Source organism: Trachypithecus francoisi, unplaced genomic scaffold, assembly GCF_009764315.1.
Source record: "Trachypithecus francoisi isolate TF-2019V2 unplaced genomic scaffold, Tfra_2.0 Lachesis_group12, whole genome shotgun sequence".
In the NCBI taxonomy this organism is placed as follows: Eukaryota; Metazoa; Chordata; class Mammalia; order Primates; family Cercopithecidae; genus Trachypithecus; species Trachypithecus francoisi.
In genome coordinates, this window is record NW_022681457.1 from 82799314 (window position 1) to 82825544 (window position 26231).

Consider the following 26231-nt stretch of genomic DNA (forward strand, 5'->3'; position numbering starts at 1 on the left):
AGAAACTAACATCTGTATTACCCTCTGAGTTTACAGGCAGCTTATGGCATTTGAAGGAAGTTAGGAAAGCCTACTTCCTCTCCATCTCTAAAGCCGAGCTGCTAGTACCTCCAGGCGGGATTAAGCGACTCTGGTGGTCATTCATTCCTTACCGTGATCTGGTAAATCAGATTGCTTTCCAGCCTTGACCAGGAGAAACCTATGGGAGTGCTAACCCTAACCCTAACCCTGACCCTGGGCTCTGAGGGCTGTGCTGAGATGTTCCACTGCTACACTAAACTGGTATCTATCTCTTCCCAATTTGCAGTAAAGGACAATGTTATTACTTATCATTATCTCAATGTTCTGCTTTTCTCCCATTGGCTTTTCATAAGCTCTGAGCACTTGCTACTGCTTGACTGCTAATGAGTGATCATAGGCAGTAAAATGAAATGTACAAGTAACAAACAAATAATAATGAGGAATATCAAACCAGCCAATTCTATGGAGTTTTACAGCATATTTTTTATGGTTGCTGTGTGTGTGTGTGTGTGTATGATTTTATGGTATGGGTGCATTTTCTGCTGGTGAAAATGTTCCCAGTTCTTGTGATGGAGCCAGAAGTTTAGTATTTCATGGAGTTCCCCCAAGAATTCCATGACTTTCCGTTACAACAATGGGATAAGGATGGGGATGGTGGCAGGAAAGAGAGGAGCCCCATGGAAGGGATGAGATGACCCAAACTCAGGGCTCATTCCTGAGCCCCCAACCCCCAAGGAAAATCATGTGACTCAAGATCTGGCAGATGTGTCCCTTCCTCTCACTCCTACTGCTAACAGCCTTGTCTTACCTGGATTTCTGTAGCTGCTTCTATCTGTCACCACCATGCCCCCTCTAATCTATTCCCCATAGTGCACCAGGGGAATCTTTCTAGAACAAACCTGGTCATGTCAAATCCCAAATAAAATCTTTTAATGGCTCCCCATGGTCTCTGGGGTTAAATGCTAAATTCCTTTAGAGCAACTTGCAAGGACCCTCAGGATCTCCTACCTGGTCTTACCTCTGTCCATCAAAGCTCTGGCCTTAACCTCTTTCTTCCTAGCTCACACACACATGCATCTCTCTCTGTCTTTCTCTTTCTTCCTGTTTCTCTTACACATACACAGATGCATGTGCATGCACACTCAATATTCAAGTTTCAGTTTAGATGCCATTTCCCAGAAGTCTTCCTTGATTACTTCCTCCACACCTGTGGAAGCCTGTGAATTTGATGTGCTCCTCTGCTCCCTGGACTCTCATGCCAGAATGCATCTCACCAACAATTGTCTTTTTGCTAGTCTGTATCCTCGACTAGACTGAGTGCCCACAGAATAGAGACTGTCCTGCTGCATTGCACCTTGCCACATACAATGGATACTCAATAAATACCTGCTAAAAGTGGAGGGAGGAAAGGCAGGCAGAAGGAAGGGAGGGAGGGAGGGGAGGAAGGAGGAAGGAAGGAAGGATGGACCGATTGAGGGAAGAGAAAGGGAGGGGAGAGGAAGGAAGGAAGGGAGGGAGGAAGGAAGGAGGGAGGGAGGGAGGAAGGAAGGAAGGAAGGAAGGAAGGAAGGAAGGAAGGAAGGGAGGGAGGAAGGAAGGGCAGCCAAATTTATTTTCCTGATCTCCAGGTCCAGTCAGGGCCAGCCCTGATATATGTGGAAAACTCATATCGATGCAACAAATATTTCACAAGCATCAGCTACATCCCAGGCCTGTGCTGGGAGCTAGAGATGTCAGAGAGTTGAAGGGAGGTGGAACAAAGACTGCACTGGAGGGAGGTAAGACAAGCCTGCAGCAGACACAAAGCTGACTGTGGTCCACACTGCAAAGGAGATGCACACCAAGAGTTCCAGGAGCTTGCAGGAGGGAGGAAGAGGACCCTACTAGGGTCAGGTGGGGAGACAGAGATCCCAGGGGTAGTGGTAGGGGCAGCCTGCTTGGCCAGAGGCCCTTTCAGTTCCTCCCATGGCATGTTTATGGCTGGCTTCATTAGTCTTCAGAGATGATGGAGAGCTGCATCACTGAGAGTCTGTGTAGCATCACTTCTCTAGGAAAATGTCCATGCCCCTCCCTCTGATGGAGTGGCTCATGCTCACTAGCCTCTGTGCTACCCAGGGCACACCTCTGTTAGGGAAGGCAGCTCTGTGCACCAGTGGGCAGCACTGTGTGGGGTTAGGAGCACAGATTCTGGAGCCGCCTGCCTGGGATCCCATCCCAGCTCTGTTCCTGTGAGCAGCAGGGCAGTTGTGAGTCCATGATTCAACCCCTCTGTGCCTCACTTTCCTCCTCTGTACAGTAGAGATGATAATGATCCTTCCTTCATAGTATTAGTATCATTGCAAGTGTTAAGTGAGTTAATACAGATAAAAACTCAGAACTGTGCCTGGTGCAGAATCCAGATTATATAAATATTTGCTGTTAGCACTATTGATTAACCTATGCACCTATACCTACATCTGTTGTTCTAGCTTATGAGCTTTTTAAAAATTTCAGTAAGGGTCAGGTGCAGTGGCTCACACCTGTAATCCCAGCACTTTGGGAGGCCAAGGTGGGCATATCACCTGAGGTCGGAAGTTCAAGACCAACCTGACCAGTATGATGAAATCCCGTCTCTACTAAAAATACAAAAATTAGTCAAGCATGTTGGCATGCGCCTGTAATCCCAGCTACTCAGGGGGCTGAGACAGGAGAATCGCTTGAACCCAGCAGGTGGAGGTTGCAGTGACCCGAGATTGTGCCATTGCACTCCAGCCTGGGCAACAAGAGGGGGAAACTCCGTCTCAAAAAAAAAAGAAAAAACTGCAGCAAGAATATTTCACATGAGAACTACCTTTCGACAAATGTTTAAGTATATGATAAAGTATCATTCATTATAGGCAAATGTTGCACAGCAGGTCTCTAGAACTTAGTCAACTTGCTGAACTGAATATTTATACTCGTTGAGCAGCAACTTTCCATTTCCCCTTCCCGCAGCTCCTGGCACCCACTATTCTACAGTCTACTTCTGCGAGTTTGACTATTTTAGACACCACGTCTAAGTAGAATTATGCGGTGCCTGGCTTATTTCACTTAGCATAATGTCCTCCAGGTTCATCCATACTGTCACATATTGCAGGATTTCCTTCTTTTTTAAGGCTGAATAATATTCAACTGTATGTATGTACCACATTTTCTTTATCCATTCATCTGCCAATGGACATTTGGTTTTTTTTCCACATCTTGACTGTTGTGGGTAATGCTGTAATGAACATAGGAGTGCAAATATCTCTTCGAGATCTTGTTTTCAATCCTTTTGGATAAATACCCAGCAGTGGGGTTGCTAGATCATATGGTAGTTCTATTTTTAATTGGTTGAGGAGCTTCCATACTGTTCCCCATAGTGGCGGCACCATTTTACATTCCTGCCAGCAGTGCACAAGGGTTCTAATTTCTTCTCTTAGGAGCCTCTTGACATCAGAGCCTGACTCTGGTCTCAACTGTAGCTCCCTCAACTCCTCCATAGGAATCACACATAATAGGCTTTGAAAAGGTAGAATAATAATGCAGGATACTCAGTGCTGGAACTGGGTGAGTCAGAGCTGGATGAACATGTTTCTTTCTAGACAGACCCAAAGCTGTTCCCGATGTGTCCAAATGGAATAAACCTGTGAACAAACCATTCTATTTGTTGAATGTCCCAAATGGGGAAAACTATGGGATCTCCCTTCTTCTTTAGCCCCTTGAAGAGTTGCCGTCTGGGGCCTGGGAGCGGCCCTGGGGGCCCACTCAGAGGTGGTATCCTGGGCTCATAAGGTTTAGCATGCTGATTACGGAATTTCCTGCCTGCTCTGATGACTTTTTGGCGTCTGAGACGTAGATGGAGGATGTTTGAGGGGAGACGTAGGAAGGGCCAAGTAGCTTGGTAGGGCCACTCAGCTGAAACCAGAACTGGGCCTCTGGAGCTCAGTGTGTGGCTGGACCCCAGCCCCGCTCCACAGTTGGAGTCCTTGTGTACCTGGGAATAAATCACTTCCATCTTAGCTTCTATTCTTGGCCTGTGCAACTTAGGGCAAGAGACAGCCTGGCCTCATGTTTCCATGGACATGGGGGCCAGGAAGCATCATGGGCTCCCTAGGACATGGGCTCCCTATCCTAGCTCTGCCAGTTTACCAGATACAGGACTCAGGCAAGACACTGAACTTCTCCAAGGCTTGGTGGTTCCCTGTGTCGGTGCTAACATGAATTGGGAGTCCCACTCGGGCTGCTTTGAGGTTGAGGTGACCCTGAGGAAGGGCTCTGTGTGTCTCCTTCTGGAGCCTGGTCACTATGTCATCCCTCCCTGTTACTGTGAATTTGCACCAGAAAGACGGACATCTCAGGAACCCCAAGGTTTTCCAATGAGCCTAAGACTTCATGGTGGGGACAGGGATGTCCCTGAGTGGTGTGGAGCAGCCAACGGCTGCCCACTAGTTAGGAACATCTGCTCTTGGGCAGTCTCCCTCTCCATGTCAGTGACAAATCCATTTAGAAGATGGAGAAATTGAGCCAAGGGAAGGCAAACTCACTAGGGCTCACTAGGGCTGCCTAAAATTGTTTTAGGTAGATGAGTTATTCATATGAATGAAGGAATGACCATTGGTTCAAGGCAAAGGTGAGAACTGAAGGCAAAACAAGTTCTTGCTCCACCTCCCAGTCTGTCTCACTTCCATCTAACTTGTAAGAGGAGCTTCACTGTCATCCTACACCCTAACAGTTTGAGCCTCTGTGCTCTGTGCCTTTGTACTTGATTTTATTTGGTTTTGTGCTTGACTGATGTTTTCATATACAGCAATAAAGTCTATGGCCAAATCCTCCCCATCTTTCAAAGCTCCTCTCTCTCCTCCTCCAGGAAGTCTTCCAGGGTACCCAGTTGTCCTTTGTGCAGCTCTTGTCTTTAGCTGCAGCAGCACACTCTGAGCCCTCAATTCTAGCTGGCTGGCCTTTATCTCTCACCATATTAAGAATGTGCTTCTTGTTACTCCCATTTGGCCACGGGCTGTTGCCCTTCCAACCTCCTGGTGGGTCCTAGTCCATCAAGCCTAGTTTCAGTCCAGCAAAGAGAAAGGGTTAAAACATGTACCTTGACCCCCCCAGCTAAAATCCACTAGAGCCTTCGTTCTAATGCCTTTGGTCTCAGCTTCCACTGCTCTGGGCTGGGTCAAGGTCTTATTGCTATAATTATAGCACATGCATATGTGTGTGTGTGTGTGTGTGTGTGTGTGTGTGTGTGTGTAAGAGAGAAAGAAAGAGACAGAGACAGAGGAGGGAATGGGAAGATGGGAGAGATGGAAAGAGGAGGGGAACGGACTCGTGCTGGTCCACACACACCATGTGTGTGTCTCGAAGTGAGAGTGAAGCAACCCTTATTCCCATCAGCTGACTCGCCTGGGCAGACCCTCTGTGGGATGCCGAGCCTGGTGGCTGGGGCAGGTGCACTGTTCCCATCCCAGCAAGGTTCAATCTCTGTCATCTAACACTTCATACCAGTGTTATTGAAGTTTCACTAATAATTACCAGCACAACAGCGAGCGTTGGAGGCATTTGCCACGCTAAGCGCTTTACGTGGATTATCTTAATTCTCACCACAACCATTTGAGGTAGATGCCATCTTAGTGCCATTTTACAGATGAGGAAACTGAGGTTTAGAAAGATTCCACGACATAGCAAGCGTGGGGTGCAGACCCACAGCCAGTCTGTCTGGCCCAAGCCTATATTCATCCTCATTGCCCACAATCACCTCACTGCCCCAGAAGCCCAGACTCCTTGGCAAAGGCCCTGGTTCCACCACTGGCCGCCCTATGTGGGACATTCAGTGCACCAGACCTTGGTTCCTCCCCTCGTTAAAATGGGCTGGATGCCACCGAAGGGCCCTGCCAATTTCCCATATGAAAAAGCCGTGCTTGGGGGATTCCGAATCCTTGGATGCTAAGATACCGTCATTTTGATTCTGGAATTTCCGGATTCTGGCCACAGATTCTAGGGTCCTGGAATCCCATGATCCCCATAATCTCTGATCTCCACTAGAATGCAGGCTCCAGGGGAACATGTGCTTCCATCCATGGGTACCCTGCTGTGTGCTAGGGCCCAGTACAGTCAGAGCCTGGTGTGGGCTAGGCGCTCAGCCAATGTTTGTTGACTGAATGACTGACTCACCCTCCCCTACAGTCAATGTCCATCCTCTGGCCAAGGCCCATGCCTGAAATGTGCCCAGTGGCCCATACATGGTGGGCGAGCCCTGGACAAACAGGCAGAAAACTTCCCTTGGGTCCTGCTTGGCCATTGATCTGCAGCATGGTTCCAGGCAAGTCACCTCACCTGCCTGATCCTCTCTTTTCCCAAAAGCACTAGACAAGGAGTCAGAGAAACACACCAGATTTATTCCTGCCTCAGGGCCTTTGCATGTACCACCCCATCCCTCTGCCTGAAATCCTTGTGCCCTGCTCCCTCACTTCATTCAGGCCTTTGCTCAGATGTCACCCCTAGAACCTCACCTCCTTAGAGAAGCCTTCCCTGATCACCTCAGCTTGAGCACCTTCTCTGGTCACTTTCTCTTTCCTTTCTCAAGTTGTCTGTATTTTCTTTCATAGGACTCATTACCTGACAACATTTCTTTGTTTGAATGTTGTCTGTTTCCCCTATTAGAATTTAAGTTCTAAGAGGACAGGAGTTTTTTCTGGTCTGATTCACCACCTAGAATAGTGCCTGACACATAGTAGGTACTCAACAAATATTGATTGGAGAGAAGAAGGGAAAGAGTGTGGGAAAATGCAAGCTCTGTGGGATCCTCGTCTGCCCAAGTTCTGGTCCCCAGATGCTGAGCCACTTGGGCAGCTCTCTCCTGACTCACCCTGAACTCCCACGAGACCCAGAACCTTCCCCAGGTACCACTCTGTGTGCCTTCCTTGTGCCTTCACCACAGGAAACCAAGGTCACAACTGTGTGCCCTCAGAGCAGGGCACAGGGCAACTGGCTCTCCCAAAAAGAGGAGATTGCCAGGCCGAGGCCTGGGCAGAGCTGGCTCTGTGCTTTTGAAGCAAGAGCAGCTGCTGAATAAACATACTCATCTTTCACGACGTGTGTGCAGCTTGAGGCCTGCTTTCTGTTGCTGGCACTCAGATAGCCGGGGGAGAAGGAGAGTCATGCCTGAGAGTGACAGAGAAGAGGAAGGCAGTGGTGTCTGATGCAGCCTGGCTTCTAACCAGCTTTGTTCACATCTCCCTTTCCTGCCCCAGCCCCTCTGAGCTCCCCATGGCTTGTCACTGCCTGCAGGAGGATGCAGCCTCTCAGCTGGAATTCAGGGCACTCCGTGACCCAGCCCTGCCTGGATCTCCAACCTGCTTTCTCCCAGCAGGGTCCAGGGACTGTTTCTCAATGCACCATGACCTGTCCTGTCCCCAAGCTTTGCTTGAACCTTGCTGTCTGTCCAGAGGGCCCTCCCACTGCTCCTCCTACAAGAAGCCCTTCGTGACCACACCCACCCATGAGATCTCACCCTCATCTGGGCCCCCCAGCTCTCCTGGACTCTTCCACTTCTAGGGGATGCTCAGGAATCTAGATGTAGCTCCTTCTGTCCATGTGGGTGCCCCCAGCCTGTGGGAAGTGCTGGTAGGTGGTGATGGGGGGAGAGCTTGGGTGGAACAGCAAACTCTATCCATCCTGTGATGATAAACGAGGTAATGGACATGGCCACACCTTGTAAGCTGTAAAGCACTGTCCTACCTTGGCCCAGCCCCCTTATCTCTGGCCTGGACTCTTGCCTAGCATCCCCATGGGCCTCCCTGCCTCCAGTTCACCCAGCACAGCCAGCCTCCCTACCGAGCCTTGCCCAGCTCTGATCATCTCTTCTCCTCCCTGCCTGCCTTGTTGGTAGGTTCTGGCCTCAGAGGCTAAGACCTGCCCTCGGCAAGCCCTGCTTGTGCTCCTTGCACCCCAGCCTTTGCTCCTTTCCTCCACATGGAGTGTGCTTCTGTCACCCTGCCGTTCTCCTGCTTCTAGGCCTGCCTCAAGCTCTTCCTTCAGAATTCTCTGCCCACTGTAGGCGTGATCGGTGGCTCGGGTCTGTGATGGCACCTCTCACGGTGTCTCATTCCCCGTATGTATGTGCAAGTTTCTCTGCGGCTTTCGGTTTGGGCCTGGCATGGAGAAATGAGAAGGTGAAGGTTTCTCCTGGCAGACAGGGCTGCCTGCTGAGGATATTCTAGGCAGGCCTGGTGTTTGATAAACTTCAGTTTACTGAAGCCCAACCATAGTCCTGAGAGTCACTCTCATTTTCCCTAAGGTAGCACCAAGATGCTGAGGGCCTGGCTTGAGGTCACATGGCAGCATGCAGCAGAGCTTGTCTGGGGACTCCAGTCGGATTTCAAAACTCTCCTTCATAGTATGTGACCATGACAGAGAAAAAAATACCAGGCCTCTTTCCTATCCTTGGATGTCAGTAAACTGCCTTGGGGATTTTGTCTTTTTGCCACCCAGTTCTTCTCATGGTTCCCACGGGTGCTGCCATCACAGCCCTGATAAACAGCTGGCTGGTATGTGAGGACCCACAGTCCCCATCCATCTTCCTACCCTCCCCAGGCTTGCTGTGGGTCCCCTCCAGGTCGCCTGGGCCCAGGTTGAAGACCTAGGCTGGACCTAGCGTGTCTCTCCAGGATGCGTCAGGGAGTAGGGCAGCCCCATGCCCAGATCTGCCAAGCTGCCTCCCATCCCTGACATCCAGGCTGCGGATCAATAAATCTGTCTCCTGCTCTTCTCTCCTGACCATCTGTTTTCCCTGGTGGTCCCCAGGGAGTCTGCCAGCCTGGCTGAAAGCTCCCAGGTCGGAGAGAAGAAGCTATTTGGGGGCCATCTGTTTGAGAGGTGCCTCCGGCTGGGGTTCCGCAGCTGAAGGAAGCAGCCCAGGCAGTGGGGGGCTGCCAGGAGGGGACAGCAGTTAGGGAGCTGAGAGCCTTCTTTATCTTTAGGCTCAGGGCCAGGGTGTGCCAGCTCCCCTGACGCCAGCAGACCAGTGAGATGCCAGGCCTGGCTGCATCTTGGACATGTCGCTGGGGCAGATGGTGCTAGAGGGAGTGGGGAAGACAGTCTGAACCTCACCACCTCCCCCCCGAAAACTCCTTTTAAAACACATACATACACACCCTTAAAATTGGGTTGCCAGTGACAACCTGGCATATCATCTTCTTTTTATATTATTCTTAGCCCCTCTGTTACCATAGCAACCGAACAATGCTTTTAAATATAGCAGTTAATTTTTTCAGCTTCAGCAACAAAGTTCTGGTGCTGTCCAGAAGGCCAGTGGCTGGTTTCTGTCCCAAGGGCCAAGCCCTTCAGACTCATCTCTCCCCACATCAGCCCGAGTGTGAGCTGGGGTCTGGTGTCCTGAAGCCAGCGGGGACCGTCTGTGTTCCCTGACCTGGCTACCCTCTAAAGTCAAGGTATAGTAGAAAGAACCCGTGTTCTGGAATCAGCAAACCTGGGTCCAGATCCCATCCCCTCATCCTCCTGCTGTCCTTGAAACCTTTGCTTTTCCTCTTGGAGCATTAATTTCTTTATCCAGTCATTAGAGACGACAGTATCTGCCTCATAGATTTCAGTGAGTCTTAAATGAGCTAAAGGAGGCGAAGGTGGCATGGTACCCATGGGAAACACTCAATAAATGCGTCTTTGCCTCTTTTCCTTTCTTTTTCCCATCCTCCACTTCTCCTCCTTTCTCCCTTTCCGTCCCCGCCTCCCTCTCTCTTTTGCTTTTTTCCCATCCCTTGCTCCCCACTGCCTTGAATTATTGATGTTAAATTCCCAGCCAGTAACATTTTAACCCTTTAACAGAGGGTTAAAATCCATAACCAGCCTTCTTCCAGCCTCCCCTCGGATCACCCTCCCTCCCTGAGCTGGTGAGCTCATCGGAGTCATAAATCATACATCAGGGCTTGAGAACCCAGGCCCCTGCAGTCCAGCTGCTGAGCAGCCCTGGGCAGGAGGCAGCCTTCTGGAAGGGCTGGCAGGCTCTAAAGCCATGAGAGAGGAGGCACCATTATCGGGAGCTTCTCTTGGAAGGGGAGCTGACAGCCTGTGGCCCACTGACCAGCAGCATTGTTTTGGGGTGCAGTCAGCTCCCCGCCACCCTCCCACCATCATCCTGCAGCTCTCTCCAGCCGCTCCCCCAGGCTTGCTCATCACCCACTCATTTCCCTGCATTCCAGAGCTCAGCGTGGCAGGTCTTAAAACAATAGAAAGCGAAGTTTCTAATGCTCAGAAGCAGTCAACACATGGCACGGGCTGCCCAGCAGGTAGTGAGTTCCCTGTCACTGGAGAGTTCAAGTAGAGGCTGAACATCCCATCCAGGGGGCTGGATGTTGTGGGAAGAACTGTAGTACCAGGTTACAAATTTAATAGACTCTTGTCTCCACCTATGATTCCATAATGGAAATAATAATGTTAAAATCACCATATAATTTTTCAGAACCTTGGGGCATTGGGTGATTGTCCTCATTTACATAAAAAGTTAACTTGCCCAAGGTCATTTAGCTGATAAAGAGGCTGACTGGGAATCCAGAGCTCTACATGCCCCGTTATTCTCCAAGTTAAACTTTCCTGGCTGGAAGCTGCGTGGAAGAACATTTATTGAGCAGTCACACACTGCGTGTGACTCTCTGTGCTGAGCCCCAGGCAGGAGGCTCAGGGACTTGCAGAAGCCAGAGACTGCTCTCTGAGAGTTGGCAGTCCTATTCAGGGACAAAGAGCAGACCCAGAAAGAGAAAACAAGTGCTCTCAGGGCAGTGGGAGTGCAGAAGAGGGAGTGATGCTCTGGGCTGGGGGGTGGGAGGACACGGCAAAAGGGGAAGGTGTCTGCCTACCAAGCCTGCTGCGGGCCACAGGCTCCTGGGGGCCTTTTATGTCTTACATTATTTAATCCTCCCAGGGGCTCTGTGAGAATGGCCCAGCATCCAGTTTTGACAAACGCTTTGCTGAACTTGTCAAGGTCGTACATCTCAGAAGTGGAAGGACCACATGTGTCTGACACCAAGACTTCCACATCAGTGGGACGTGGCAGAGGGAAGGACAAGCCTGCCCCGCTGTGTCAGGAGACCAAGGATCTCCTGTCAGGGTCCGCTGCCTGAGGCCAGCATGGGCAACTAGCCAGGAAGGAGGTGATGGCTGAAAAGGCCTGGTGGCTTTGGCCTCCAGCCTGGGAAGGCACCAGCTTGTTGCTTCCCCCCAGGGAAGATGGAGGGAGCAACAGTGGCTATGAAGGGAGGGGCTGCCAAGCCATGCCGGGGACCAGCTCTGGCCTGTGATACAAGAGACCTGGGACAGGTTGTGGCTCTGTTTCTGGTTTTCTGAGACCCCTGAGGCAGGTCAGCTCAGGACACTGGTTTCCCTCCTCACTCAGAAGAGCAGAGCTTTCATTGTCCTACGCATCTCATGTGCTAAAGTTAATTTGTCACTGTTAGCATCGGCCCTGACCATCTGCCTAAACCATCGGCCAGCCGCAGGCGCCCACTGTCCCCTTACCCTGCTTTGCTTTCTTTTTCGGCACTTACACACCCTGACATTACATTCTCTACCTCTTCATTTATGCTACTGCCTTTCTCTGCCAGGAGACTGGAAACCGCACAGAGGCAGGGCCTGGCCTTAGTCCAGGGCTGTGTCTCCAGCACCTGAGCAGTGCCTGGCATGCACAAGCAGCGGGCACATCTTTACGTAATGAATGGTTCGTGTGACTAGGGCGACATGCCTCCTTCATATCACCACAGCCCTGTTCCTGCTTCTCCTGCCACTTGTCGCAGGGCACTGTAACTGTGTGTGTCGAATCTGTCTCTGCCTCACACAGTGAGATGCTGAGGCAGAGCACGGAGCACAGCCTGGAGCAGGTGCTTGATGAGTACTTGTTGAAGCAGTAGAATAAAGTGCTCTCCTCCCCGGACCTCAGTTTCCCCATTTGTACACTGAGAGGGTAATCACCCTAGAGGCTTGTTAACTCTCCTCCCTCAGTGACATTCTGGGATTAGCGACCTGCCGGCTGGTGTTTCTGCACCTGCACCTTGGTGTGTTTGCTGCCCTGTTTGCCACCCCAATGCATGTCCTGACCTCCAAGGTTGGTCACCGCCCAGAGCCTGCCTTCCCTTTGATGAGCAATTAAAACCCCAGAATAGCCCATTGTTTAGAGTCAGGTGCCTGGACCCTGTATTTATCTCCAGTGTGCCGAGTGTGCTCGGGCCCCTGCCAGCCACGTGGTGCGCATCATTGGAACCACTCGGGCCGCTCAACACAGAGAGCTTGTCTCTGGCATCGGGAGACAGCCAGCTCCAAGGGGCAGCGAGAAGGATGAGGAAAAAGCATAAAAGGGAACCAGCTTTTACCAAGAGCCAGGCATTTGATGAATGCTTTTCATATGTCCTCACAAAGGCTATGCAGGATTGGTGTTATCAACCCCATTTTATTGCTGGGAAGTCTAAGGCTCAAAGAGGTCACCTTCCCATGGGACTTCCTCAAGCCTGCAGAGCTTCTAAGGGCCAAGGATCTGAACACAGGACTGTCTGGCCCCAAAAACCCAAGCTTTTTCACTGTGCTCCTTAGTGTCAGCTGGGTGGTGGTGATGGTTGGTCACTATCAGCCCAGAAAGCTGTACCTCAGCAACTGCCAGTGAGCGAGCTAGAGAGGGAACCAGTAGACCCCATGGATGCTGTCATGGGCTCTGCATTTGCAAATCACCAGCCTTGATTTCTGGCCTCTTCTTGGCCTCCCCATACCCTCTGCCTGTTCTTCTGGGTCCTATCAAATCTTACCTCCTCTCTGAAGGAGATATCATGGCCAGCCATAGGCCTGGGGCTACCAAGTGAGAGAAGCCAGGAACTTGTAGTCAATCATGTGCAAAGGCAGAGGGGGCACTAGAAGGCCAGCCCAGTGGGTGGCAGTGGGGACTGCAGTCTAGGCCTGCAACAGAGCGGAGAGTCCAGAGAAAAGGGCCGACTCAAGGACGTCTTCCAGGCACTACCACTTACCAGCCAAGTGACCTTCAGCAAGCTGGTTGATTTCTCTGGTCTTCAGCTTCCTTATCTGTAAAATGAGAGTAGCGATGGTGACCACATGATAAAGCCCTCTTGGGGAGTCAGTGAAGTAATCCATGTCAAATTCTTAGCTGAGAACCTGGCAGGAAGCAGGTTCTTAAGAAGCTATGATCAGCTGCCATCCTGTGGTGACCACTGCTGCACAGCCACAGGGACTGGGGAGTCCGGCTTGGGGTATGAGGCCATGCATGGCAGGGCATAGCACCAGTGCCCAGGAATAAGGTGGGTGCTTGGCCTTGGGAATGAGACAGGCACATAGTTTCTAGTCACAGGACACAATATTAGGGCAGGGAAGCCTGGGTGGGGGCTCTTTAGATGCCCCTCATTGTGAGAGGAAGGACTGGACTGAGAGCAAGGAGTAGGACTTCACTGGCCGGTTGGCGCAGGGGACCAGCCGTTGGAAGAGAAGAGATGGGGGAGAGGAGAGTCAGACCCTCACTGAGGGCTTAGAGTTAGAGCCATTCCATAAGGCTCTGAAGAATTCATTGACCATTTTACATGTGCTTGTCTTTTTGAAGCAGAGCCATGGGATGTCAGAGCTGGCGCGACCTTAGAGATGGTGTTGGCTGCCCTGGGTCACGCAGCATGATGACAGAACACCCTTGCTCTTCTCTGTGCTTCTGTTTTCCTTTTGGTCACATGAAGAGGGTACACTTTTAGAATCTTTCCAGCCCTGAAAATGACCCCAAGGGACTATTTTCGGGTTTTGCTCATGCTAGGAGAGGGGAGGTGGGAGCTCTGAAAAGGCAGAGTGCACAGATGAGAAATGCAGCAGGAGGAAGTGACCAATCCCCTGGCTGATGCATGAAGAATGGGATGGAGGGCAGAGTGTTGGTCCAGCTGTTACCACCTTGAACTTGAGTAGAGCTCTATTCAGGCATTAGGGTTGCTTGCATGTTGACTCAGATTAGCATAGCTAGAAACTTCCCTAGGGCTTTCTCAGCTCCTGGTGGAAGTGAGTTCTTAACCAAAAGTCCCTACCTCCCCCTGCTCGACTCCAGACACGTCCCTCCAAAGTGCCTGTTCATCACCTGAGCTGAACCTGGCTAAAGTCAGCAGAATCTTAGTTCCCAGTGGGCCAGCAGAGGCTGCCATTGGCCCGATTGCCCTGAACTCTGCATCTGGCATTCCTATGGATGGCGGTGGAGGGCGGGGGTTACTGAGCTGCACCCTCACCTAAACTTTGCCATGTCGATGACTCAGCATAACTGGATTTGCCACTTTCTGCCTCAATTTCCCGGCCTAAGGCCCCAATTATCTGCAAAGCCAGAGCCCCACATGAACTCCAGTCCTCAGTGAGCCCCTGACTGGTGATCACCATTCCACCCAAACCCCACTTGGGGCTGGGTTCTATTCTCCATGTCCTCAAGCTACAGGCTGGGTTCCTGCCCTAAACAAGGAAGATTGTCAGGAAATGACACTGCCTTTCTTCTGGCCTCAGAGATTGCTACTGCCTGGAGGCTACCTCTGTCCTACCTGTGAATAGCCCTGCTTGGACCCACCAGAGGCCTGCCCCACTCACTGGATGCTCCTTTCTCTGGGCTTCCACCTGACATGACCCAGATGCAGCTATCCTAGCCTGCTGCTGGGGTGCCCATTCCCAGGTTTAAAGCTCTGGTTGGGTATTAGGACGCTTTGGGCTGCAGGTAACAGAAAGCTAACTACAAGGGGCTTGCACAATAGGAGTTTGACTCCAGGAGGTAGAGGTGGGGATGGTTCAAAAGCTGAAAAACCTACAGCCCAGACATCCAGGATCCAGGCACATTCCAGCTTCCCCCTTGGCCAGCCTCACCTCCATAGCTGCAGTGTCATCACCCAAGGCCATGGGTGGCTGGCACAGTCCAGGGCCATAGGCCACATGGTGGTGGAAGGTGCAGAAGAGGAACATCTTCCCCAGATTCTCTTTTTATTAGCAAAGAAATTCTTTCCCAGAACCCCTGAGAAAGGCTTCCCTTAACTCGAAAATGGAACTAATTGACCCCGCTGGCCAGAACTGAGTCATATGAGCCAGTCACTAGAAAATGGAATGGAGTTTCATTCAGTTCTGAGCTCACCCCAAGAAAAGCAGCCTCCGACAGCAGAGAAGACATGGGGGTGACGTGGCTACTGGGTTACTTCTAGTACTTAACTGGAAGTTTTCTTGTTTGCAGTTTTGGTGCCAGAGCTCCTGGTCATAGCCCTTCGTGCCAAAGGAAACAATTTGACTTACTCCTCTCAGAATCCATTAGGGCTCTTCAGTGTAAGCAACATACGCTGACTTGAGATAACTTAAGCAAAGAGGGAATATATCAGAAGGATAATGAGAATCTTACAGAATTGACAGGAAGGCTGAAGAAGCAGACTCAGAAAAGGATCCAGGGCCCTTCCAGGGACCAGAAAACAGGAACTAATCAGAAGTGGTCTTGTCATGGCCACAGAGATGGAAGAATGAGCTCGCAGAGTCGAGGCCTGGTAAAGAGCATCTGAGATGCCTGGCTCAGGCTCATGCCCTCCCCTTGGTTGTGAGGAAGCAGGAAGCCCTGATTCACTGTCTACCAACACCAGGAGAACTGATTTCCCCAAATGAAATCAGAATGCTATTGCCGAAGTGGGGAAAGGGGTGCCGCGTGGGCAAAAGTCAACAAATGCCACCACAGTAGCACATGGTGCTTGACCCAGAGACAGAGTAGAGATTGCCTGGCATGCCTTCCCATGTGGAGGTAAACAGTGCACAATCTCAACTGCATGGGGCTGGCCACTCAGAGCGGGAGGCACATGAGCACTCTCTCAGGTCCCCACAGAGGTAGTCCCTCCCTAATGTCACCCTGATAGGGTAGAGGATTCTATGGAATCCGTCTAGAGGCTCCCTGTGCACTCACCTGGGGGATGGCCCCTCCTGGCATCTCCCAGTCACTGTAGAAATTCCAACAAGTCTTCTGTTCATCAGCTACAGGAAACTGGTTTCAGCCCCAGAACATCCCTGAATCTTTCTTCAAGGCTGCGTGAATTGAAGGTCAAACCCCAGGCTTACTGACCCCGACAGGCCAGGGTTCGGCTTGGCCAGGTCTATTGCTGCAGATAGCAAACCATTATGAGCATGTATTCATTAGGGCAGGTAAGGTGCTAAGCACTTGGCATGCAGTCAATCATTTTATTCTTCCAGCAACTCTATCATATATGGCTATCATTTTCCTTTTCTACAGATGAGGAAACTGAAGTTTAGAAAGAGTCAGTAACTTTCTCAGAGTCACAGCTAATAAGTAGAAGAGCAGGATTCAAATCTGACCCCAGATCTCCCTCTTAGTGACTTCACTGTACCATCTACACCCCGCTCCCAATAGGCTTCTTGTTCTTCCCTCTTGGAATGAAAATGGATCCAAGACCTTGGCTCACATATTTGTCCTCTAGGTGTATCCACCCACCAGAGACCCTCCTCACCTGTCCTAGTACCAGGACTTGAGCCTCAGCCTTGGCCCTTTAAGAGCCTTTGAAACTGCTCCAGAACTGCGATCTGAGAGAGGGTAAGTCCTTTCTTGCCCCACCCAAGGCCCTCCATGGAAGCATAATCATAAGTTGCACTTTTTAATTTTCACAACAAAATCTTGTCATTGCCCTCGTGGTCGTTCTGGTTTCTAGAGGACATGGCTCTGCCTTCTGTGGGTAGCAGAGTATCCTTTGCTTCTCCTGCCAGTGCCCTCGACTTGGCAAAAGACCAGGGATGCAGCAGGTGCCCTGGGGATGGTCTAATGCAGCAGTTCACCAGCTGAGCTCCAAGAAGCCCCAGAGGTCCTGCAGAACCCCTTCAAGGGGCAGCCCCAGGGGAGCTGAGGGGAACAGAATGAAATATATCCAGCTCAGCTTCCACCAGAGCACCCTGCCTTTATCTGTCTTACACACTGATCTGCAATTTAAGGGTTATTTTCTAAGACAAGATTCTCTGGCTAAAACTCACTGGTCAGCTAGGTACATTGATGCTTTTTTCTACACGATTCTGCAATGTTTTCCTTGAACTGAGCTCCTATGTCACCCTGGCCACTAAGAGAATTGCCTTTACAGAACATAGCTTAACATTCTTTCTGGCCAGGCGCGGTGGCTCAAGCCTGTAATCCCAGCACTTTGGGAGGCCGAGACGGGTGGATCACGAGGTCAGGAGATCGAGACCATCCTGGTTAACACAGTGAAACCCCGTCTCTACTAAAAATACAAAAAACTAGCCGGGCGAGGTGGCGGGCGCCTGTAGTCCCAGCTACTCGGGAGGCTGAGGCAGGAGAATGGCGTAAACCCGGGAGGCGGAGCTTGCAGTGAGCTGAGGTCCGGCCACTGTACTCCAGCCTGGGCGAGAGAGCGAGACTCTGTCTCAAAAAAAAAAAAAAAAAAAAAATTCTTTCTTTGACATTGTTAGAGAACCAATAACCAGGACTTGCTGTCTCTGTGGGCAACACCTCAGCACATCTGCAGAACAGTAGAGAAAGTTGTCCATTGTGTTGCTCAGAAACTCCTTGAAACAAAGACCCTGGTGACTAATTCCTCTCCAAAATCTGGGCCAGGAGAGTTTGACTTTCCTAGCTTCCTGGTCCCCTCCTACTGCCAGACAATTAAAACTCATCTTTCCTCTTTACTGTGGCCACTAATATGTCCAGAGCATATTCAGCTAGGCATCTTTCTTTTTAAAATACATGTATTCCAACCTGGCACGGTGGCCCATGCCTGTAATCCCAGCACTTTGGGAGGTGGAGGTGGGAGGATCACCTGAGGTCAGGAGTTCAAGGCCAGCCTGGCCAACATGCTGAAACCCCTCCTCTACTAAAAATACAAAAATTAGCCAGGTGTGGTGGCGTACACCTGTAATCCCAGCTACTAGGGAGGCTGAGGCAGGAAAATTTCTTGAACCTGGGAGGTGGAGGTTGCAGTGAGCTGAGATCGCACTTCAGCTTGGGCAGTGGAGTGAGACTCCATCTCAAAAAAAAAAATAAGTAAATAAATAAAAATAAAACACATGTATTCGGACACAACAATAAGAACAATAAACACCGGGGATCCTAAAAGGGGACAGGGAGGAAAGGGGGAAAGGGCTGAAAAACTACCTGTAGTGTACTATGTTCACTACTTGGGCAATGAGATCATTTGAAGCCCAAACCTCAGTATCACAAAATATACCCATGTAACAAACTTGCACACGTACCCTGATTTGTCCTGTAGGCTGTCAACCTCTGATATAGCTGTACCCTAGTTTTCAACGGTAGGTTCACCCTTTCCATGTGTTTGCATGGTTGTGTCCCAATAAAACTTTATTTACAAAAACAGGCTAGCAATTGGATTTGTCCTACAGGCTGTCAACCCCTGATATAGCTGTACCCTAGTTTTCAGTGGTGTGTTAGCCCTTTCCTTGTGTTAGCACTTAGATTTGTTGTCGGTATTCAATGTCTCAGTATTAGAAGTAAGACCGCATGGAACTTGCTTAGAATTTTTTTTCTTAGACTGTCTTCCTGGGAATTGGGATGATGATGCCCAGAAGTGTGGATATTTGTGAGGCAAAGTTCTTGATGCATACTCTGACGCTGCCTTTCAAACGCACTCTGTCTGTTTTCACTATCAGCAGCGATGTGAGAGCACCCATTTCCTCACACCCTGTGAGCGCCAGACAGTGTTCTTCAAAACATTTGCTTCCGGCACCCCCTGCTCCTTTACATCTGCTTTTGCTTTTGTCCAGTGTTTTGAGCCTCGGTCTGCACTTTTATTCCTTAATCTTCCTCACATCCTTTTTGGAAGTAGGTAAGATACAAGCAAACAAGTTTCTGGGTTTTATAGGTCTGTCATGCTGGGGTCAAGTTCAGGGAGTGGAAGGAGCCAGGGAGAGGCAGAGTCCTGAAGATCCAGTGTGGATGGCACAGGCTGGTAGGGCTGACAGCTGTCCTTCTCTGCTGGACGGAGAACACCCTCTGCCAGGGGTACTGAGGGAACTTCCAGAGGCTGCATCATTATGGGCCAGGCCAGGGTGGGGAGATGAGAGCATCTTGGAGAGAAAGAAACAACATGGTGGGAAGGGAAGGAAGTGAGTTTTGGCATCAGATGGGCATAGGCGTCCATCCAGGCTGCATGAGTGAGCCTGGACACGTTCTCTTGCCTCTTTGAATTACCCATTTTGTCATCTGTAAAGGGCATTAAAAAGGTCAACTGCACAGAATTGTCATGAGGGTTCAATGTGATCCTTTATACCAGAACCTCACACAGTGCCTGAGCACATAGAAGGACGTGATGTGTCTTTGTTCAATTGAATTACCTTGCATACTAGTATCTTAGGAGCAGTGGGAAATTGATAATATGAATATTTTTAAAAAGAGTCTATGAATCCAGTGCCCACCACATGGTAGGCTCTAAAATAGTAATTGATGGATGAATGAATGCATGGAACTTTGAAGTCAAACAACTCCAGCTTTGTCATTTATTAGTTCTATGATCTTCACAATGCCTTTCCCTCTGTATGGTTCAGCTTCCTTTTCTGCAAAATGGGTCTGATGAACAAGGATATTGACATGTGCTCACAGATAAGGAAACAGACATGGGCAGCTGAATGGTTTGCCCAGGGTCTCATGGCTGGTGTGTGGCAAGATTCAAGTGCTCACCACAGGCTCGTTGTGAAGTCTAAACGAGGCAAAGAATTCGCTTCTGGCTCAATGGATGTTAACTCCTTCCCATAGGCAGGACAGGCTGCCAGCCTTGGGATCTGAGTGGGGGAAACAGACTAAAGGAAGGGTCTGTAGCCACCACAGGGACTGGGACTGACTCAGAGGCAGCTGCATGCAGGCTGCTAGTTGCTGGCACTGGCACTTGCAAGGAACTCTTCTAAGCTGATTCTCTGGAGACCACCTTTCCCAGGAGCCCATTTCCTAAGCAGCTGTCTCGCCTCCACAGAGCCCAGTTCATGCTGAAGCCAAATAGAGAATTTGCCTTTCCATAGCAGCCTTTTGGCCTAGAAGGTGGAGCCTGGGCTGTACAAATGAGTCCACCCCTGGTGAAGGCCCCCAAAGCCCCTGACAGGGAGAGAGCGCAGAAGCAATGCTTAGCACAGAATGAGCTGGCCCATAGGATGAGCTGCTGTTGATCCTGTAAGCTCACTGTTCCTGTGGCTGTGGACTGGGCCCAGGCGCAGGAAGCTTCACCTCCTGCATATGACATTTAATCCACCCAACATCCCTTCAAGGTAGGTGTGAGTATTCCCATTTTACAGATGAGGATACTGAGGCAAGTACAGGAGGTAAGTATACAACCAGTGAGTGACAGAGCAAGAGTGAGGACTTGAATTTGACTGTCTGACTCTAAAACCTGTGTTTCTAACCATGAGTCACATTTACTGCTGGTTGGTGGACAGGCCTTTGAACCCTGGAATCACGAATCTCCTCCCGCCTGGATCTGTGAGCAAGGAACTGGGGGACTCTAGTTTCTTTGGGGCCAGAGCTTCAGCTATTCTTTTGCCTTGCCTAATAATACTTAAGCATAGATATTTAATAATACTTAAAGCATAGATATTTACTTCTTTGCAGAAAGTGTTTTATCCATTCAACAATCCAATAAATGTTTATTAGGGATTTTTTGTGTGCTGGGTCTTATGCTAGGTGCTGGAGATACATCACAAATAATAATTACAACTAACCCTTACTATGCACCAGGCACTGTTCTAGGCATTGCACATGGATTAGATCACTTAATCCTCACAACAACCCTATAGATAGCTATTATCCTTTCTTTATCAAGGAAGAAATTGAAGCACAGAGATGTTAAGTAATTTGCCCAAGGTCCCACAGCTATTAAGTATCGGAATCAGGATTCGGATGCATGCAGCCTGGGATCAGAGTTCATACATTTACCTGCCCCCGCACTGTTGGAGCTCTCATTGTCTCTGCCCTTCTGGAACTTAGAGTCTTTCTTTGCCAACAGTCATATTAAAATACAACAGTCATGTTAAAATAACACACACAAAAATTTAATTCAGTTTTGTTTGCTGAGAAGCAAACTGGACAATGAGAATCAAGAATGAATGATCCTGGATTTGTAAAGTGCTTGACATCAACAGGGCCAACAGGAAGGAGTCAAGATCATGAGCAGAACCTTGGTCCATTTCCCACTGTGGCCTTGACAGCTGAATGTCCTTTGTCAAGCCTTGTCACCTCTCTGGGCCTTCATCTATTTACAGAATGGATTGTCAGTAATGTACCTATTCCATCTTCTTCCCAAAATTTTCATGGAGACTAAATGAGGTGGCAGATGGAAACAAGATTTCACAATAGGAAAAAGCACTGGGCAAGGGTTTGTTATTCAAAGTGAAAATTGGGTGTCAGTGTGATGAATAAGTGAATGAATGAATGAATGAATGGTCCTAGGAGTCCTGCAGCTTGGCTCCATGGGTGACAAAGAGCTCCCTTCAGGACATCTGTTGAGGTTTTTCAGGGTCCTAACAAGGCTTTTTACCCTTGACCATGCCCCTTGAGTTATTTTGCACTTGATTTGTGTGAACCTCCAAAACTGTTTTAGCGAACATTTATTAATGTCTGCTGGGAGACCGGCCTTGTGCTAGACTCTGCGGGGAGACAGAAATGAATTTTCAATGGACTATGCCCCTGGGGGCTCACAGGCCAGGAGGAGAAATTGTATTAATAATAATGGTAATAATAATAACAATAACATGAACAATAATCTGCAATATCTGAGCATTTTCTACATGATAGATGTTGTATTGAGGTTTTATGTACATCAGTTCATTTAGTCATTACAATTCAATGAATTACTAAAAATACAGCTCCCGTTTTACATATGGGGAAACAAATTCAGAGAGGTTCAATAACTTACCTAAGTTCACACAACTCTGACATTGCAGAGCTGGGCATGAACCAAAGAAAGAAAACGTGGATACAAATAACTCTATTATAAGGTATTATAAATGTGGATACACATAACTCTATTATAAGGTAGAAACTGCTGTACACCCTAGTAGAGGGACAAGGAAAGGCTTCTGAAGGTTCAGGAAGAGAAGGGAAGCAAGATGGTGGTGGTGGTGCTACTGCTGTTGTTGATAGTAATGATGTTGATGTTGATGGGGATGATGATAATCCTTGGGTGCCCGTTTGTTAAGCTTCTGCTTTGTGCCAGGCTCTGACCTGGGTGCTTTCTACTATCTCATTTACCCCTCATAACAACTTTCCAATGTCAATTGCATCTGCATCTTGCTCTTGAGGACTCAGAGCTGGAGGAAGACCAGATGGCCTCCCTAAGGGCACACATCCAGTGTTACCTGGGCTTAAGCTTAAGTGTACCTCACTGCAGAGCTGCAGCTCCTTCCTGAACCAGGATCCCTAACCTTTGAACCAGCGGGCTGGGCATCTCAGAGATGCTCCATAAATGTCTGTTGAATGAATGAATATTGAATGAATGGATCCCCAAGGGCTCAAAGCCTTAAGCCCAGAAGACATAAATAACATGTCTCAAATGAGTATGTGTCCAACTGTAATTTAAACATATGTAGTGGTGCTATGATTACTAAAATACAAGTTAATTGCAAAGCATTAGTTCATTGTAACTTTTGTATTGTTTATTTTCTCAATGAGAAGATAATAGGTATACAGTTACCATCGGGAGGAGTTTGGAGAAATACTTTCATACAAAGAGAGGTCCTTGTGCCGAAAATGGTAGGAACATTCTGCCATCCTGCATGGCTTAACCAAAGTGCTTTGCCCAGCACCTGGCACAGAGGTCACTTGGAGAAGGGAGGCAACCCACCAGCCTGTGGCATTTGTCCTGGGTCTACATCCACCTTTCTTACTGGATCTAGGCTGTTACACTCAGAGACTTCATCTCTATGAGGACCTGACGCCAGCATCTAACAACCTTCCCAAATGGCTGTTGAATGCTTGTATGAATGAATGAATAATGAAAGCAAGAATGAGTGAATGACAATGAACGGCGCTTAGGGAACCCACAAAGGGTGTTTTCCCTGATGAGTGTTTGAAAGTGGGAGTTCCTCCAGCCTCAGGCCTGAACACAGGACCAGCATAACTGTGGGGTTCCCAGGGGCAGACAACTTGTGACTTTCAGCTCTGTACTGGGATTTTGAGACTGTGGTTTCATCCCCAGGGACCTGATCTTGACCTTGTCATAACCATGTTGGAGAAGGGGTGGTGGCTGGGGCCTTGCTTTCAGCAAGGCTGTACTCTCCATTTTTGGATGCATTTTTCAAACTCAGATGAAAGTTGACAGATGGCGGTGGCATAATATTCTCACTTTCTCTACTTCCCACAGGCCTCCCTCCAACACAGCTCTCCAAGCTCTAGAAATCTCTGACACATCTCGACCATGAGACCACGGCTGGCATTTGGCAGGTGAGCCCTCCCCATCCCTCACCACACCACAGGACTCAGGGCAGTTTCAGCACAGCCCAAAGGCCACTAGGCTGTGTTTTGAGGCCAAGAGGTAGACAGGAATGACCTTAGCCTCGGGCAGGAGAATGGAGCCCCACATGCTACCGAGACTTCAGGAAAAAGCCACCCAAATGTCCCAAGTTCTGCAACTGGCATTTCTGCAAATGGCAGCATATGGTGATGGGAGAGTCCTGGGCCGGGAGCCAAGGGAAATGTTTCTGACCCCAGGCCTGCCTTTATTGCTCAGGAAAATCTCATGCAAGTGCCTCCTTTCTGGGTCTCTGTTTCCTTGTCTGCAAAGTGAGGGAGTGGGACTCGGTGGACCCAGCAGGGCTCAGGCCAAGGCCATGGGCTCTGGGGAGGACAGTAGGGCTGACACTGCAGCTGTGTACCACATCCTTAGAACTCAGTCTTCTGTTTGATTGTTCCATGGACTTTACAGCCACAAAGATCCTGTACTGGGCTGTGTGTTCACCATATATGTGTATGTATGCATTTTGGGGAGGGGCCTGTATTCCTCCTAGTAAACACTGCTGGAAGTCAAACTCAGATGCATTCACCAGCCCCATGCCTGCCCTCTTATGACCTCGTCATCAGGACATCATTTATTGCCTGTTGTGCTCTATCCTCTGTGCTGGGCATTGAGGCACAGAGATGAACAAATCATGGCATTGTCCTCAAGAAGCTTCTGCTCCAGTGGAGGAGATCGACGTGCAAATAGCCACAGAACAGCAAAACCTGTGAAGGCAGGAGGGCTCTATTCTTTCAGGGTTTGGTTGTGGGGGTAGTTCAAGGAAGACCATTTGAAGGTGACACTTGAACTGGACTTTGAAGGATGAATAGAAGTTCAGCAGGTGAAAAATGGAAGAAGAGCATTCTAAGCCGAAGGGACAGCAAGTGGAGCAGTGGAGTCGCTGGGATGCAGGGCCCAAGAGGAGGAGGGTGGGAGTGAGGCCAAGAGAGCAGCAGGACTCTGAAAGTCACCCAGGAGCTTGGACTGGGTCCTACACAAGCAGGGAAGGGAGACAGTCAGCCCTGTGGTTCTGAGAGAGGCCCCTAGCAGGGTGTGGGAGGGCAGGGAGGAAGGTGGTAGGGAGGCTGAGATGAGAGGAGGTGCACATGTCAGAACCTACAGAACATCAACAGGGGCCTGGGGCAGAACACCCCGTGCTGAAGTGTCTGTGACCTCAGCTCTCACAGACTCCAGCATCCCTCTGCATCCTTTCAGGTCCCTGGGGCCCCATCCTGCGTTGGGCTGCCACTCCGGCCACAGGACTGCTTCTCTTGGGCTCTTCCAGCTCCCACTCACTTTCCTCCTTTCCTGCCCCTGAAGGACAATAGGCCACCCCCTCCTGGGCAGCAATTTCATAAGAATTCAATGCTGTTCCGAAGGCCCCTAAAGCCTTCTTTTGATAGCAAGGTTGTCCTAGAGTATTTCTGTGTGGTGGGTAATAGCTGGCAATTCTATGGTTTTACAGTTTCCTCTCTTGGTAGAACTCAGAACACTTTCACACCTGTTGTCTCACAGGAGTGTAGAAAGAGTAGGTTCTGGGGCCAAAGAGAGCCTTGCTGCAACCCTACCCCACGCCTCCTTTGAGGAGCAGTGGAACCATCAGAGCTTCAGGAGGGCCTCTCTGTATAGAATACCCACCTCCTGAGGTGGTACCAGAGTCAAATGCAAGAGCTGGAGTGAGAAGCCAGCACGGTGCGCACCACGTGGTCAGCACTTACTTTCAGGGCTCCCCTGCCATCTCAGCCCTGCGATGGAGTGAGTGGCAGCTGATGGGCAGGGCTGGCCTAGAGCCACCTGTGAGTTTTGGGTTCCGAAGGTCGTGTGAGCAGTCAGCATGTGTGCCTTAACGGGAGATCAGGCCAATGGGCTTGACTTTCCTTTGAAAAGTGCGCTCAGCAGAGCTTTCCTGACACCCTTCTGATCCTGGCATTGGTGGATGCTGGGGGCCCAAACAAGAGCAAGTTTGCGCCTTCTCCAGAAGGGACACATAGACAGAGGAAGAGCCACACACAGAGCAGGAGCAGCCCCACAGGCCCAGGGCAGAAACAAGAGAAGCCCAGGAGAGAGGGAGCTACATTTGGTGGGGGCTGTGGCTAGAAGCAGCATTGTGGGGGTGGAGTGAGGAGCACTGGCACCCAAAGGATCCATGGGAGTTCTCAGATCAGCAGGGGGAGGGCATGGGGCCCAAGTGGAGAAAGGCATGGCATGGGAAACACCAGGGTGTGTTGGGGTGTCAGCAGTTGGTGTTTTCAATATCCTGCCCAGCAGAACTCCCCATCACAGAGAAGCATTCATGGAAGCTTAGCACACAGCCCACCTCATCAACTTGATTCTCATCGGGAAGGCCCACACCCAGGGTCAGGCCCCACAGTTCAAGGGCAACATTGATGAGCTGCATGATAAGACCAGATAGGCAACCTCTAATGCCTCTAAGACTTTTCTCGATTGGAGTTGAGGGCACACATTAGCTGCAAATGCTGACATAATCCTGGTGATGTTATAACATCTGTGCTGGGTGCTGGGATAGAGATGAATAAACTCAGTCCTTACCCAGGTAGAGACAAGGAGGGAACAGGGCCTCAGACACCTGTACTGCATGCTCATCAATGCTCTCATGGAGGGGTGTTCAAAGCACTATGGGACCGTAGAGGAGGTGGCAACCAGAGGAGAAAAGCAGGGTGGGCATCATAAGGAGGGAATCTGCACCAGAGGGTAATGATGAGAATGT

The 26231-nt window shown here is 49.8% G+C and overlaps 1 protein-coding gene across 2 annotated transcripts in view; it reads left to right on the plus strand.

The window, feature by feature from the left end:
* HIVEP3 (HIVEP zinc finger 3) overlaps positions 1-26231 on the plus strand; it is a 529998-nt gene that overhangs the window by 307045 nt on the left and 196722 nt on the right. For both annotated transcript variants that reach the window (XM_033226865.1, XM_033226866.1), the window contains one exon: positions 23372-23451. The gene's annotated coding sequence lies outside the window, so the exon portion shown is untranslated. The remainder of the gene's footprint in view (positions 1-23371; positions 23452-26231) is intronic.